This window comes from Vombatus ursinus, unplaced genomic scaffold (assembly GCF_900497805.2).
Source record: "Vombatus ursinus unplaced genomic scaffold, bare-nosed wombat genome assembly UNPS02014778.1, whole genome shotgun sequence".
NCBI classification, from domain to species: domain Eukaryota; kingdom Metazoa; phylum Chordata; class Mammalia; order Diprotodontia; family Vombatidae; genus Vombatus; species Vombatus ursinus.
The window spans coordinates 51,714,355-51,731,040 of NW_020954556.1; the positions used below are offsets into that span (position 1 = coordinate 51,714,355).

General features: G+C 41.6%; 1 long non-coding RNA gene across 2 annotated transcripts in view; it reads left to right on the forward strand.

The window, feature by feature from the left end:
* LOC114045518 overlaps nt 1-16,686 on the forward strand; it is a 117,734-nt gene that overhangs the window by 84,298 nt on the left and 16,750 nt on the right. For both annotated transcript variants that reach the window (XR_003569376.1, XR_003569377.1), the window contains 2 exons: nt 13,520-13,635; nt 15,583-15,688. This is a non-coding gene — a long non-coding RNA (uncharacterized LOC114045518). The remainder of the gene's footprint in view (nt 1-13,519; nt 13,636-15,582; nt 15,689-16,686) is intronic.

Below are 16,686 nucleotides of genomic sequence, written 5' to 3' on the forward strand. Positions count from 1 at the left end.
ACACACACACACACACACACACACACACACACACACACACACACACATATATATATATATATATATATATATATATATATATATATATATATATAGTAGAGGGTGAGATCCTCAAGCTGAGAGGGTTGGGTTGGGATGCTGAAGGAGAAACAAAAAGCTCTGGAACAGCCATTGTGGACAGTGGGCTAGTGGCTTGTTTAAGGAGTGGTAGAAGGATTGCTTTAGTGTACTTAGGGCCTAGTTGGCTGTAGATAAGATAGATGTTAGTGGACCCAAGCAGCATGATTCTGTGATATGTACAAGAAAGCAAAAACAAGTGAAGGATGAATACAAAATCCTGAGATGGTCCTATAAGAAAAGTATCAGAATTGTAACAGCTCAGAATAAGTTGAGGTGAATGAGAAAAAAAAGTAGGAAAGCAAAAGAGTGAGTTTTTTAAAAAGCTATATTGAAGGAAAAGAGAGGAATCAATGAAAAGACAACATCTACTACTGGAGTAAAAAGCTATATTGAAGGAAAAGAGAGGAATCAATGAAAAGACAACATCTACTACTGGAGGTGGAGAGATGGTGATAATTGAGAGAAGGCAGAGCTACCCAACCTTAATTTGGCTGCTTCTGTGTATTATCTGCCAAGGAGAACAATCTCTGACCTGGAAAGTCTAGAACAAAAATGGCTATTTGGTGGTCAATCCCCAGACTAAGTAGAGAACAGAGAATAACTAACTGCCATTGATAAGATCAAGTCACCAGACCCAGAAGAACTCTATCCCTGGATACTAAAAGAATTGTCAGATGTGATTGCTCAGCCACTGTCAATGGTCTTTGAAAGACTGCAGAAGATGAGAGATGTACCACAGGATTGAGGAAGAGGTGAATTTTGTCCTATTTTTAAAGGAAGGCAATTGAGTTTGCAGACTGACTGTGTGAACTTGACTTTGACTCCTGGCAAAATTTGAGAATGAATTGAAGGGATGATCGGGGAACACTTCAGCTTCAGTCTCACGTCACCAATTGTCTTCTGGACATTTCAAACTATCTATTCTTGAGATATCTTAAACTTGTATCCCAAACTGAACTTTCCCCCTAAATCTTCCCATTTCCTAAACTTACCTATTTCTGTTGAAAGTACAACCTTCTTCCATTCTCTCAGGTTTGTGAACTTGGCATTATTCTTGCCTTCTCACTTTCTCTCAACCCACAGAGTTAAATTGATAAGTACTTATTAAGCACCTATTATGTGCCAGGCACTGTGCTAAGTGCTGAGGATACAAAGAAAGAGAAAAACCCCAGATCTTTTTTCTCAAGGAGCTCATAGTCTAATGGGAATAAAGGGGGAAGAGGAGAGACAATTAGCAGACAACTATGTATAAGCAAGATATATAGAAAATAAATAGATAATGTCCAAGAGAAGGCCCTAAAATAAAGGAGGACTGGGAGGGGGGTTTTGCAGAAGACTTTAGTTGAGACTTGAAGGAAGCCAGGAGGCAGAGATGAAGAGGGAAAAGGTTCCAGGTATAGGGATCCATGTTAACTTGGAAATTTCCTAGTGGACTGCCAGAGATCTCCTTATTAACCCTATGCTATTTAACATTTTTTATTGATGAGTGGGATAAAGGTGTAGAAGATGACATGCCATCTTAGTTTGTGGATACTGTGTGGAATAGATAGTAAGCATCTGGGATCACAGGGATCTTGACACACTGGATCTTTGGGCCAGATCAAATGGGATGAAGAATTTGTAGCCAATGGAGATCTTCTTGGTCTTTGGGAGTCTTCTCCAGAGGATTTGGAAGGAAGCCCCTCTTTCTCTTTCCTTCAGGTATCCCCCTCCTCATCTAGGCATTCAAAACTCTCACTATAGAAACACGCTTGACTAAGAGCTTGAGTTGAATGGGGTGTAGCCTCCTGTTCTGGTCTTAGATCTGATACTATCTGTGTGGCTTTGGGCAAGTCACTTAACCTCTTCTGTCTGAATTTCTTAATCAGTAAATGAAGGATTGGATTGAATGATCTCTGAGGTCCCTTTAATCTTTAAAGTCTATGATTTTATGTTTCTAATGAACCCTTGCAGACATTATAACTGAAAGCAAACTGGTAATTTGACCAAGAAAAGGGACTCTATGTTCTAAAAGAACCTGACGGCCTTCAGTGCCTGAGGGTCCTACTCTAATTTCTGACACTAACTTGTTAGTTTTCCTTGGGCAGGCGAATTCCTCTCAGGTCTCAGTTTCTTCAATTTTGTAATGGGAATATTGCAGTGGTAGTGTAAGGATGAAATGAATTGAGAGACAGACACGTATGTGGAAAACTATCAGATGCCTGAGGCTGTGATAAGTGTTTCTGCACTTATGTAATATCTTGGAGCTGGTGTGGCCCAGTGCCCCCTTTTCTCCTTTGCTAATGGAGCAGGCAAAAGGCTATGGGTCAGGGCCAGGGTAGAGGGAGGGAGGGAGGAAGGAGGAAGGCCCATGAGCCCCCGGTCATTAAGGGTAGGGTGACACCTATAGACAGTGACTAAATTCCTGTGCAAAAAGGAGGTGAAAAAGCCAGCTAGACTTTATTTTTTTGGAGGGGGGGGTGAAGGTGGGATAGGTAGGGAAGGGAGTTGATTTCCTCTGAAGGGTAGCTCTTGAGAAAGGCTGAGGTAAGTTATGGAATGTAAGCCTATTTGTGTGAGCATACATATGTCAGTGTTTGTGTGTGGGTCAGAATGTATGTAAAAATCTCTAGGTCTAGGAGGGTGAGTCTGTGTGGGGATTTTAAGGGGGTGTATGTTTGTGGAGGTGTCAAGTTATAGGTTTGTTTGTGCAAGTGTATGAGTGTGTGTGTGTATCTATGTGAGTGACGGGGTGTAGTGTATGTTTGTGTGGGTGTCGGGGCATGTGTGAGTGGGTGTGTTTAGAGGAGACCTAGAGCTGTGGAATCTAATGAGTCCTTTTGAAATTCTTGGCATAGTTCCCTAGGCAAGGAATAGCTGCTGCACTGTGGCCTCCGGCCTTTACATTTGATTTCCCAGAGCGTTGTTGAATCCTGCACCCCGTACCAGGAGGAGCTGGGCCCTGGGGGAGGTTCTGCTGGCCCTGGCCATCACTCCACTGCACACTCCCTAACCAGAATGTTTGTTCTGGAGCCAGGACATTTGGGAGTGGGGAGAGAGGGTGGTTAGAATCAGAGGATCTTAGAGATCATCCCTTTTGCCCGGTTCATTTTACATTTGGGGAAACTGATCCCCAAGGAGATTAAATAAACAACTTTCCACAAATCGCATCATTCAATTCAATACTAAATTAGTAACACCTACCGTGTTCTTTGCTTATTTCTGGGAGTACAAAGACAAAAAAAAGATGAAATAGCCCCCGAGGATAGAGAGAAGGGGAATTACAACTTTAATTCAGACAAGGTGTTTTGAGAAGGGAAAGAGCACTCACTTTTTCGTCTGGAGAGGGGGTGTAGATGCAGAGAAAGCTTCAGGGAGATGATACTTCAGCCGAGCCTCGAAGGAAGCTAAGGACCCTAAGAGGAGGAGGTGAGGACGGAATGCATTCCAGACGTGGGAATGGCTTGTGCAAATGTACTGAGGCTGGAATTGGAATGTCCAGTTTAGGGAATGTTATGGCCAACTCTTATAGTGTAGCCAGGTGTGTGGCTGGCTGGCTGCTGTGTGCAGAATGATTACCTGAGCAAACACACCAACCTCTTACTGCTGTATTCTCCTTCCTGCTCAGGTCACTCCCTGGGTTCAAACAAGTCTGCAGAAATCCTCTTTGTAGTGTACTCTTCAGCCCCCTTTCAGCCTTAGTGGAGGACAATCTCCCTTTTGGGGGCTAGCTTCCCCAATTTAAATATTGAATTCTATACTTACTAATTTGGACTAAAATCGTTATCTTTTTTCTAGCCTGTTCCATTTATTGTCATTGCTTTTTAAATTTTTGTATTTTATTTCTTCCAATCACATATGAAAACAACTAACATTTGTTTTAAAAATTTTCGAGTTCCAAATTCTCGCCCTTCCTCCCTGCTCCTGGAGAAGGCAAGCAATTTGATATAGATTGTACATGTGCAGTCATGCAAAACATATAAAACATATAAAATCATTATCTAACCGACATCTACTGTAAAGTCAGTTTCAAATAGCATAAAAACATAAACAAGTATTAAACATACGGTGTAAGAAGTTGCAGTGAGGTGGGGGCAGAATGGGAGAGGTAAGCAGGAGGAAGAGAAGTATTAGAAAGGGGCTTTTGCTAGTTTCCCCAACCCTGATCTTGCTGGCCAATTTGATCACATTTCTCTTTCCTTAAATGTATGTTCTACCATGTCATAGGTCCTTATTTCCTTTTGTTTTTAATATTTTCTGTACAGGTCCCTCCCATTCAGGGGTGTGCTGGTAAATGTTTAACAACAGATTGTCCTGGGGCAGCTAGGTGGCACAGTAGATAGACGGACTCTGGAGGCAGGAGGATCTGAATTCCAATCCAGCATCAGACATGTATTAGCTGTGTGACCCTGGGCAAATCATTCAACTATGATTGTCTCCAAAAAAAAAAAAGAAAAAAAAAACAATGGCTTCTCCCACCAAATGTATGCCTGACATACTTTTGTTTAATCTGTATTAACATTTCCCCCATCACATCTAGAGACAATCAACAAAAACAATAAACCAAGGCTTGATTTGTAGCATATGCTGAATTCTGAGGTGTAAATGCTCATATTGAAAATTTAACATCAGTTCTTCTAAGAGAGACGGTAGGAGCTGGCCCCAGCACACCCATACCATTTCCCTGGGCCTCTAGTGTGGCTTATAGTTTTCCTCTTCTTCCTCCTCTCTAGTGGTTTCTCTGCCTCCAGGCCATCTGGCTATTCCCAGGAAGGTCATTCCTTCCAAGTCCAGAAGCTCCAGAGACTAGAATGCTCTTCTGAATACCCGAGTCTAACTTGTGATCTTCCAAAGTCTCTCATAGGATTAAAGATTTAGAGCTAAAAGGGACCTTAGTGATGGTATAGCCCAACCCCTCCATTTTCTTTTCTTTCTAATTTATGGAATAAAACAAGCATTTCCATAATATAATATAATAAAAAAAGATGATTGCACATGAAACTGCAAATCTATTATGCACAACTTGCTATTCCTTTTAAATATATAATAAAGTTATGTAAATTTCTTTTTTTCTTCCTCCCCCCCAGAGATAGCTACCATTAGACAACAATTAGATACATACATATGTACATATATATGTATGTATATATATGTAAAATCATTCTACATATACTTCTATTTGTCAGTTCTTTCTCTGGATGCAGATAGCATCTTCCTTCATATATCCTTTGTAGTTAATTTGGGCTTTCATAATAGTCAAAATGACTTATTTGTTCAAAGTTGTTCTTAAAACAATATTGCTGTTACTGTATACAACATATTTAAAATAACTCTAGGCAGAATAAAATACCTGGGAGTATACCTGCCAAAACAAACCGAGGAATTGTATATACAAAACTATAAAACAAATAAATTTAGATTTAAATAATTGGAGAAATATTAATTGTTCATCAATAGGCAGAACCAACATAATAAAAATGACAATTTTACCCCTCAGATAAGGAAACAGGCCCCTAGAAATGAAGTGGCCTGCCTGCCTGGTTTGTATTTTTGTATTTTCTTCCATTTATTTTTCTTTTTGCAGGCAGTAAGCTACAGAGCCAGGTTCAAAAGGCTGACTCTTCTCTTTCCCTTGGTCCTCATGACTAATCGGTGGCCAGGGATTACGGATTCTCCCTCCATTATATAGCTCACATTTCTCCTCTTCTGTTCCCTCATAGGGCTATCATTCCAGATCAGCTTTCCATCACTTCTCACTGTGTAAGAGGTTGGAGGGTTGGGGTCCTGACTGCTGCTTTCTCCCCTCTCCAATTCCTCCTCCACATGGTTGATAAAATGTGCTTTAGGAAGTTTGGTCATGTTGATCCTCTGCTCCAGAAACATCTCAGTGGATCCCTTTTGTCTTTAAAATAAAATAAAAACTTCTCACTTTGGTATTTGAAATCCTTCACAGTTTATCTCCAGCTTACCTTTCCAGGGTTATTTCATATCATTCCCCTTAATACACTCTGAACTGTCAGCCACATTGGCTAACTCGCTGTTCTTTAAATTCTGTTTTCTACCTTAGTGTCTTTGCATAGTAGGCTGTTTCCCAGGCCAATCTCTCAGAATCCTAGCTTCCTTTCAGACTTAACTCGTGTATCACTTCCTGTGGGAAACCTTTCCTGGTCCCTTTCATTGTAATTGTTCTCAAATTTTCTTCTATATCCTTCTCTGTTTACATGCTGTACCCTGCCCATAGAATGTAAGCTTCTTGAAGGCAGGGGCTATTTTTGGCTTTGACTTTGCATACCCTCAACAGTTAGTACAGTACCAAGCACTTACTAAATGCTTGTTGTAATGAATTGGAAGGCAGGGACAGGACTGGGTCAAAGGATATGCAGAGTTTAGTAACTTCTTTTTCCAGAATGACTGGACCAGTCCATAGCTCCACTAACAGTGCACTAGCGGGTTTATTTTCTTGTGGCTTCTCCTATGTTTGTCATTTTCCTTTTTTTGTCCTATTTGTCAATCTGATGGGAATGAGGTAGAACCTCAGAGCTGCTTTAATTTTAATTTCTCAAATTATTAGGGAATCAGAGGATTTTTTTTTGGTGGATTTTGATAGTTTGGATTTCTTCCTTTAAAATATGCCTGTTCATATCCTTTGACCATTTATCAGTTGGGGAATAACTCTTAAGCCTAGTTTTCACTGACTGCTGTATGGCCCAGAACTGAGCAATAGTAATAACAATGATAATAACTACCATTTCTATAGTGCTCACTATAAGCCAGGCACTGTATTAAGTGCTTTACACTTATTATCTCATTTGACTTCCCTGGCTCCCTTTAAGTTTCAGCTAAAATCCCATCTTTTACAGGAAACCTTTCCCAACTGCTCTTAATTGTAGTGCCTTCCCTCTTTTAATTATTTCATATTTATCCTGTATATAGCTTACTTTGTATATATTTGTCTGCTTGTTTTCTTCCCCATTAAATTGTAAGCTCTTTGAGGGCAGAGACTATTTTTTACCCCCCTTTTTTTGTATCCCTGTTGCTTAGCACAGTGCCTGGCACATAACAGACTGTTAAATAAATGTTTATTGATTGATTAATTGCTCTCTGCTAGATGGGCATCTCTTGCTGGGCAAATTGTTATGCTGCCAGGTGCCATTGCTTATGGGGAGGAGGGACAAGAGATACATTTTTCCCTTTCCCATTCTCCAGCAGATTCCAGAAGAGGTTCAAGGGAAAAGACAAAGAATAATTCCTGCTCCAGAGGTGGAATTTCCTCCTCTCTTGGCTCTCTTCTCCACTGCCAGAGATGAGTCTCCACTCATTAATCTCCTCCTCTCCCAAATGACTCCTTTGAGAGAGCATTGTGTCTGCAGGAGCTGGCTGGCTTTTTAATGGTCCATTGGCCAGCTGCCCTATCATTCCAGCAAATTAGTGTGCTTTTTTTAATGGCTCCCAGAGGAACAACAAAATCTAAACACTTATTTACACTTCCTTTGCAATCTGTGAGTGGGTCACTCCCTATTTCTCACCCTTTATAATCTGCAAGTAGGTAACTCAGGGAGTGAACCACTCAAGGTTTTACATCCTTTCCAAGCTGTGAATGCAACTACAAAAAGTCTGAAAAGGGTGAAACCATAACACCTTATTGTCTCTATTACCTATCCCTTGTTGCCCATAATTTCATCAGGTGAGATGGGAGACTTAATGGATCAGGAGACCCTTGACCAACCCTCCCTCCCAAGCTAAAACTTTGCTATCCCTAATAAATTAGAGGTATCTAGGTGGTACAGTGGATAGAGAGCTGGACCTGCAGTCAGAAAGACCTGAGCTCAAATCCAGCTGTAGACATGTACTACCTGTTTGACCCTGGGTAAGTCACTTAACCTCTGTGTGCCTTAATAAACTGGAGAGGGCAATGGTAAACCACTCCAGGATCTTTGCCAAGAAAACTCTGTGGACAAGCACTGGTATGCTATGGTCCATGAGGTCATGAAGAGTCAGACACAATGGAACAATAACAACAAATATATTGTTATACAATTCAATATACAAACACTATTTTACAAAATTCTCATGTTACTACCTATAATGGTTTATGTAAAGAGATAACCCAACACAAAGACAAATGGAACATTAAAAAAGTGAAAATAGCAGAATATAAAGAAAATAGTGAGGAGGGAAGGAATACGCATTTTTGTTGTTGTTGAGTCCTTTCAGTTGTGTCCAACTCTTTCTGATCCCATTTAGGGTTTTCTTGGCAAAGATACTGAAGTGGTTTGTCATTTCCTCCTCCAGCTCGTTTTCCAGATGAGGAAACTAAGGTAAACAGTGTTAAGTGACTTGCCCAGGTTCCCACAGCTAGTAAGTATCTGAGGTCACATCTGAACTCAGATCTTCTTGACTCCAGGTCCAGCACTCTACTGTACCACCCAGCTGCCCCTATTATAATAGGTGCTTAGTAACACCTACATACAACAATAAATCATATATCTGGGGTCATAGGATTGTAGATGTAGAGCTGGAAGAGACCTTAGAGTCTATGAAATCCAACCCTTTTATTTTACAGCTGAAGAAACAGCTCAGAGAAGTCTCCCAGGATCACGTCGTAGTGTCTGAGGCAGGATATGAAATCAAGTCTTCCTGATTCCAAGCCCATACGCCATCCATTGCTCAAAAGTAAAAATAAAGAAATACATGGATGAAACCCCAAAGGGCTGCAACATTTATACTGCTCACATCAGCTTCCATACTCATAATGAACATAGTAATACAACAGAAATCATTACTTAAACAGTAAACCATGCAAAAATCATCTCAAAGAAAGACTGTTCTAACTTAAAATGGAAACATGCCAGAAAACTGACTGTACAATCACAATCTGAAAAATAATAAACATCAAAGTGAGGTCTCCTGACTAGTCCAAATAATGGGTCCCATGAAGTGGTTGCATATATTCAAATTTGTACCATAATTAAACATGTAAAATATGCTAATTAATTCTGGCCCAATGGAAATATGTAGTTTGAATTCAAATAATGCAAACATTTTACAAGGTCAATTGTTTGCACTAATTGGGAGCTAACTGTTCTAATTTTTCTCCCTTGAACTTAGTCAATACTCTTGCATTCAAGAAGAAGAATCCCAGAGGACCCTCTTCAGTCTAGTTCCCCTTAACCCATATGGACTCATGGGTTGTATTTTCTAGGGTAACAACTACCGCACATTCAAGATATTCCATGGGTCTGTATTCCCATGAGCCCCAATTCCGATAATAGCATTCAAGTTGACACAACTGAGTAATGAGTGCAAACACCTTTTTATGCTTTCTGTGGGTCATGGGCTGTTCCACATTTTGTATCTTTGTAATAGGTCACTCAGGGAATGAGCCTCTCAAAGTTTCATGTGATTTACATATTGTGAATGCAATATGTACACCTCATTTTCTCTGTTACCTGTCCCTTATATAATTTATTTATCAATTGAGTTGGGAAAGACTTAGTTGATCAGGAGCTCCCAGTCAGCACCTTTCCTGCCCACCCCCCCACTTTAAAAACTGTTCACGTTTCTTTATATAATCAGGAGAGCCCCAGATCTATTTGATGAGTCCCACAATCAACTTGATGAAATTATAGAGTTTGGAACTTTTTGAGAAAAGGAGAACTTCCCACAGAAGAAGGCATAAACCCTAACCTGAGGCCTCGAGGTGACACGTGGCCCTCTAGATCCTCAAGCACGGCCCTTTGACCGAATCTCTTTAAAGGGCGACATTTGAGGACCCAGAGGGCCACATGTGGCCTCCAGGCCCCAGGTTCCTCACCCTTGCAACCCCTTGCTAAAACATCCCTCCAAGATGATTGGCAGCTGTAAGTTAAGGGGAACAGACTCAGATCTGAAGAGCTGACCCCCCGGTCTATAGAACTGTGAAATGATTTTTACCTTTTTTCTTTTTGTGCTTTCTCTTTATTAGATTTCCAGACCTGAGTACTGCGAGGTGAGAGATAGGGACAGGAGATATCTCTTCCTCCATCCAGAAGCAGAAAATGACATCTTGGTAGGGGACAAGTGGCAGGTAGCCTAGGCTTGCCTAGGCAAGTCTGAGATGAGTTTCTGGACCTCTAGTTTAAAGTTATTATGTGTCTTTCTATTTCCTCTTCTGAGCAAAGGCCAGACACCAGTGATCTTGAGAATGGGTGTTTCCAGCCCTGGGGCTGCCACATGGGTGATCCAGAGTTTGCAAGTTCTTGAATTTGAGAGTTCTAAAGATTGATAGGTCTTGAATTCAAGGATCAGATGGTCATTTAGAGACTTTCCTTGGCAGTAAGCTTTTTGGAAGAAGAAGAACCTTTCCAAAAAGACTCCCTGCAGATGGAGGACAAAAGGCATCGCATGGTAAATCAGGAGATCTACCCCTTGTTAGCCCTTCATGATACCACTGGGAGCTGTTCAGTTGGTGCAGGTCCAGGTCAGTGGGGAGCATTTGTCCAGAAGACCCACAAAGTGCTTCTACCTTCTGGGAAAGGCTAATGAGTCTAATAGGATGTTTGAGTATTTTATTTTTGTTGCAGGTGTTAACTCAGTCTAGGAGTTCTTTGAATCTCATTATTATTATTTACACCTAAGCTTTAGTCAGCATAGTCTAAGAAATAAACTAACTACCTTGTTGTCAGGTTGCCAGGACCAAACCTGGTTTGTGTGAGCCCAGAGTGTTTGGGTGTGAGGAGGGGCTCTTGGGCAATGGGTGATACTAGAAATGAGAGCAATTTGAATTAGAACAGCTCTGAGACACCACAGTACATCAATTAAATAAGCAGAGGCAGTACAGAAGGGAAAGGATGAGCAAATAAAATGCGAGCAGAGCTGTCCATCCTGACTGGAAGACAGCGTAAGGAGGGGAGAAATTTAAAATGACTCTAGAAAGGTAATTAAGGAGTAGACTTGGGACCTAGGTCTTCTGACTCCAAATTTCAGGCTCTTTTTATAGTTCCATTGCAACCAAAATCTAGATCTGGATGGGGAATGGTCTATGGGGGTCTAGAGGTGGGCACAATTATAGAACCTATAAAGCTGGTCTTCCTCTGTTAGCCTGATTGGACAAGTGAGTAGGAGGATGGATGAGAGGACTGGAAGAGGTTTTTGGAGGGAACTTATGGGTGATCCACTCTTTCTCTTTTCTTTTCTTTTTTTTCTTTTTTTTTTTTTTTGGTTAGGCAATGGGGTTAAGTGACTTGCCCAGGGTCACACACCTAGTAAGTATTATGTGTCTGAGGCTGGATTTGAACTCAGGTTCTCCTGAATCCAGGGCCAGTGCTCTATCCACTGCACCACCTAGCTGCCCTGATCCACTCTTTCTCTAGCAAGGAAAACCTGACGTGGGGGAGCTGGGGTGTCAGCCAGAAAACGTTTTCCTCTTACTGCTTCCTGATATAGTCTCATGATTCATCCTACCCCCACGGCAGGGTTTGGGGTAGTGGGTGGTGGGCACACAAAGAGATCAGAATCAGCAAAGCTGGGGTTGGTAGTTGGAACTGATTGGATGAGAAAGGGAAATAGATTGATTAGACACAAACGGGTCATTAAAAAACCTGGGCTATTTCCCCAAAGATGATAATACAGCATACCTTCTTCCTTCCTCTCTTCAATTCTGGGCCTAACTCTGTTCTAGTCAAAGTGTCTGTCTAAGACATGTGCTCTGATGGATGAGCTCCATAGGTTGTCCATCCAACTACTTCTTATAGCCTGGACAGAAGGTATGTTTCCTCCACTTATGTGGGTAGTTAGGCCAAACTCTGCAGGATGACTGACCTCATTTAGAAGGCTCTTCATTGTTCCAGGGCTTGATATAATCAGTCACCTGCCAATTGGACTGTTGGAAGGACCTCACTATCCACAGTGATCCTTCTTCAACTTGTAACCGGTACTGGATTTCCTCATGATTAGTGGTGAGCATGTTTGATGAGCAGTAGATGATAATATTGTTATTAATATTAAGGGGGTTTTATGAAGTAAATGTGTAATTTTACACCTTTCAAGTATATTTGTACATATGGGTGTATAGTTATAAATACACATATACACATACATATGTATACAAAATATATGTGCATATACACACACATATATGTATGTGTATATATATATATACACACATGTATATATGTACACAGGTTATCCCAAAAGTCTTGGTGAAATTTTAAATTTATGTATCTATATCTATACATACACACATACATATATACACACATACCTACACACAGAGTATGTATGTATGCATAAATACATATATACATGCCTATAGAGAGAGAAAGAGAGAAAGAAAGAAGGAAAGAAAGAAGGAAGGAAAGAAGGGAGGAAGAAGGAAAGAAAGAAAAAAGGAAGGAAGGAAAGAAGAAGGAAAGAAAGAAAGAAACATAAACAGGGACTGGATATATGACATCTATGACTTCATTAGCATGGGAAACCCTCTACCAATTTCTCTGCAATTTGTAGTCTTAGAATGTTGTCTGGAACACTGTGACTTCCCCAGGGTGATCCAGTCAGCATATGTCAGAGGCATGACATGAATCCAGGTCTTTCTGGTTTCCTACTCTACTTCTACATCATGTATGTAACACATGTATATGCAGGTATGCATACACATGTTTGTGTATATAAGCACACGTGCATATGTGTATGTACACACATAAATATGTCTCTGTGGATACAACATGTTTTACACTGCTACTAGGCTTTAAGCTTCATTAAAGCAGGGACCAACACTTCATTTGGACTCAGTATCATCCCCTACTCTTAGCCTAGTGTCCTGGAATGGAGTAGGTGATCAGTTGATATTTGTCAAACTTGAATTCTTCTCCTGTTTCCTCTAGGGCCCCTAGCACAAAACTGGGCACACAAAGGAGCTCAGCTGGGACTTGGTGAATGAAACAGAACTGAAATAGGAGAAAGCATGATTTATAGAAAGAACCCTGGACTTGCCGTTAAGAAGACCTGTGTTCTAGTCTCGGTTCTGAATATTTGCTGTGTGACCTTGAACAGGGCATGTCATTTATGAGCCTCAGTTTCCCATTCTGTAAAAGGAGGGGTTGGACCAGATGGTCTTTAAGGTGCCTTCCAGCTCTAACCTTCTGTGATTCTGTGAATATCGTACTGATTTTCAAGGAATTGGAGTTAAAGTAAAATACACTTAATGATAAACTTTTTTTTTAATGGTAAACTTCTGTTAAGTCTAAAAAGAACATTCAGGATCTTGGGGTCTTTAGAATGAACAGTGCCTCTTACTAATGGAAGGCAGGAAATGTTTCCCTGGACGTGAGTGTTCTGGCTGAGTGGATTCTGGCTAAGCAGACATTCAACTTTTCAGTGCTTTTCCTAATTCCTGCTCCAGAGGCTGAGTAGAAAAACTTTTCCTGAAATGGCTTTTCTCCAGTTCTTTCCAGGAATGAATGCCTGAGGGTGGAAAATTAGGAAGGGAGGAAAAAAATCCCAGAATGGAACTAATCCCCATCATGTTATGCCAGGCATTCTCTCATCTGCGAAGGAAAGGTGAGTAAAGGTCACCCACCTGATCCTACAGGGTAATGAGGAGAGAGGAGAGAAAGGAAAGAGTTGGGAATAATCCAGAGAGGTTATTTGGTTCATAGCACACCCCCACAGACTGTTAGAGCTAGAAGGGGGCTTAGATAGTTTTTCTAACCCCTTAGTTTTCTAGGTTCTTACCCCTTATCTCAGAGAGAGAAAATGACTTGTCCAAGGCCACACAAAGAATAAATGGAGGGGACCCAGACCAGTCATCTCTTCATTTCCCCTCCCAGCTCCACTCCTCTGGACTTTTCCATCATGGTCTGCTGTGCCAGGTACCATCTCTTCCCCTCCTCCCTTCAGCTTTCTTTTCTGTGTTGTCTTCCCCCATTAGATTGTAAACTCCTTGAAGGCAGGGACTATCTCAATTCTTCATATTTCTATCTCCAGCACTTAACATGTTGCCTGGCACATAGTAGGTGCATAATAAAAGTTTGTTGACTGACTGACCAAAATGACGAGACATCACTTGAGCTCAAGGTCTCAGTTGATACTAGGAGAGAGAATTCTTGGTAATAGCAATTATAACACCCAGCTGTGTGACTGTAGGTACGTCACTTCACTTCTCTGAATTTTAGTCTCTCCATCTGTAAACCAAGGCTAAAAATACTTTCAACTACAATGCTGTTGTGAAGTCGGTGCCAAACCGACTGTGTGTACAAAGAAGATAGAGGCAGCATAAACGAGATTATCAACTAGCCTTAAAGGGGATCTGAAAAAGCTTCTTGCAGAAGGTAGGACTTTATCCCAGATTCAAGGAAGCTAGAAAGAGATGAGGAGGGAGAAGGATCCAGGCATGGAAACCAAATATTGGGAATGTCCAGACGAGGGATAAGGAGTATCTTGTCGGAGAAACAGCCAGGAAGTCAGTGTCACTGGATCACGTATGTGTAATTTTTGGGGAGGGTGCAAGGTGTAAGACTAGTTTTCAAGAAATTTAGCACTTAGGGGAGGAGAGAACTTGGGTATTGGCTGACTGAGCTATGATGATCCAGACAAGGCTTTTTATTTTTAAGGACTGAACAGAACTGAGTATATCTGTAGACATTGGAAGGAGCCAGCAACTGAGGGAGAGACTGAAAATTTGTGATGGGGGTGTCTGCTACTGCAAGACCTCAGAGGAGGTGTGTGGTGGGGGGCTGCTGGGTAGAATGAGATCGAGGGTGCAGACAGAGGGATTAGCTTAAGTGAATGTCTTTTTTCTGCTATTAGTGGAATGGAAAATAGGTTGGTGATGATGTTATAAGTTATTAGGAATGGAGGAGGCGTGCTGAGGGACTGTTTGTTTTTTGTTCCCTTGTTATTGTTAGTGTGTTAGTATCTCATGGGATCCCAGGATTCAGAGGTAGAAGGAACCAGAGAGATCTTGTTTCTAGCCCAGCCCTCTCATTTTACAGACATTCGAAGTGTGACTATGTATGTGTGTATTTAGGTGTGAGTCTGTCAGGATGTGTCTGGTAACCCCTCAGGCACTGGAAGGCTATTTTTAAATGTGACAACACAGACACCTTCCCTAAATGTGGCCCTCCTCCTCTCCCCAAACACACACACCTGCTCAGGTGTGGAGCCTACGGGGTGATTCCATATCAGAGGTGCAGAAGCAGAGCACACCCCCCACCACTAGGAGAAACATCCTTAGGCCCTCCAAGCAGGTGCAGGGCTAGGGGTAGGCCACCCCACCCTCTTCAGGTTCCTTTCAATCCTGAGATCACTCTGTGGGTGGGGCAGCCCAGGAAAATGGGGGGGGGGGCTGGTAGTCAAGGAGATTAGAGAGAAAGAGATCAAGACAAAGTCCCCAAACTTCTCTGTCAAATGAAGTAATACTTGTAAAAGTGCTTAACACAGTGCCATGCAGATGCTTACTAAATGTTTATTCCTTTACCCTTCCCTTCCTTCTCGTCCTTTTTCTAGATTATACCTGAGTCTGGGGGACATGACTTCAACCATATCACTCTCCTTCTCTGAAGTCTAAAGTCCTCAACCTGGAACCCAAGGCTTTCTACAATTTGATGTCTATGTAAGTGAGGTAATGTACGTAAAGCAATTTGCAAAACTTAAAGTGCTGAGTAAAGGTTTACTATGATTAATAATAATAATAATAATAACAGTAACTTTGCATAGCACTTTAAGGTTTACAAAGCTCTTTACAAATATTACACACACTCACACACATACACACACTCGCACACACACGCACACACTCTCACACACACACACACACACACACACACACACACTCAGAGTATCCAAGCATTTTAAACTGGGTGGTCCTCAGAAATCCTCTAGTTCTATTCCCTTCTTTCATGGAAGGGGAGACTTAGGTCCCAGAAAAGGTAGGTGACCTATTCAAAGTCACGTAGGCAAGTAGCGCAGAGCCTGGATTTGGACACAAGCTATAGGACTTCAAAGTCAGAGTTCTTTCCCCTATATGCTAGTTACCTCTACCAAAAACATTATTTTTCTCTGTCCTCATGTCTCTGATTAACTCTGAGAAGCATAAAGTCTTGGGAATCCTGCCAATTCCTTTCCAAGACAGAGCGGGCCTTGATCCTCACCATCTGTTCCACACACAGCTCTAGGCTTTGGCAAAGGCAGATTGGGTGGGCTCCTCCTCACCTTGTTCCACTAGTGGTGGTGGTGGTGGTGGTGGTGAGAATACCTTACTGAAACAGGGGGATGGTACAGATGAGGAGGGACAGAGAAGGCTCTACCCAGTCTGGGGAATTTCCCGGTGCTATTAATACCCCTGGCATAGGGCTGAGAAAGTCCCACCTGGCCTCTCCTGGTACAGAATAAGCTCTGTAATTTCCACCTGAGGGGGGCTTTCTTTGCCCCTCCCCCTATTATGTAGGTTAGACTGGGAGTATTTTAAATGCCAGGAGATCACCTAGCTTCCTTCCTTAAGATCTTCTTGCTGGCTTCCAGGCCTCACTCAGGTAGAGATAACAACTGAAGAAACAGGATGTTTCTCTCTCTCTCTCTCTTCCTCTCTCTCTCTCTCTCTCTCCTCTCTCT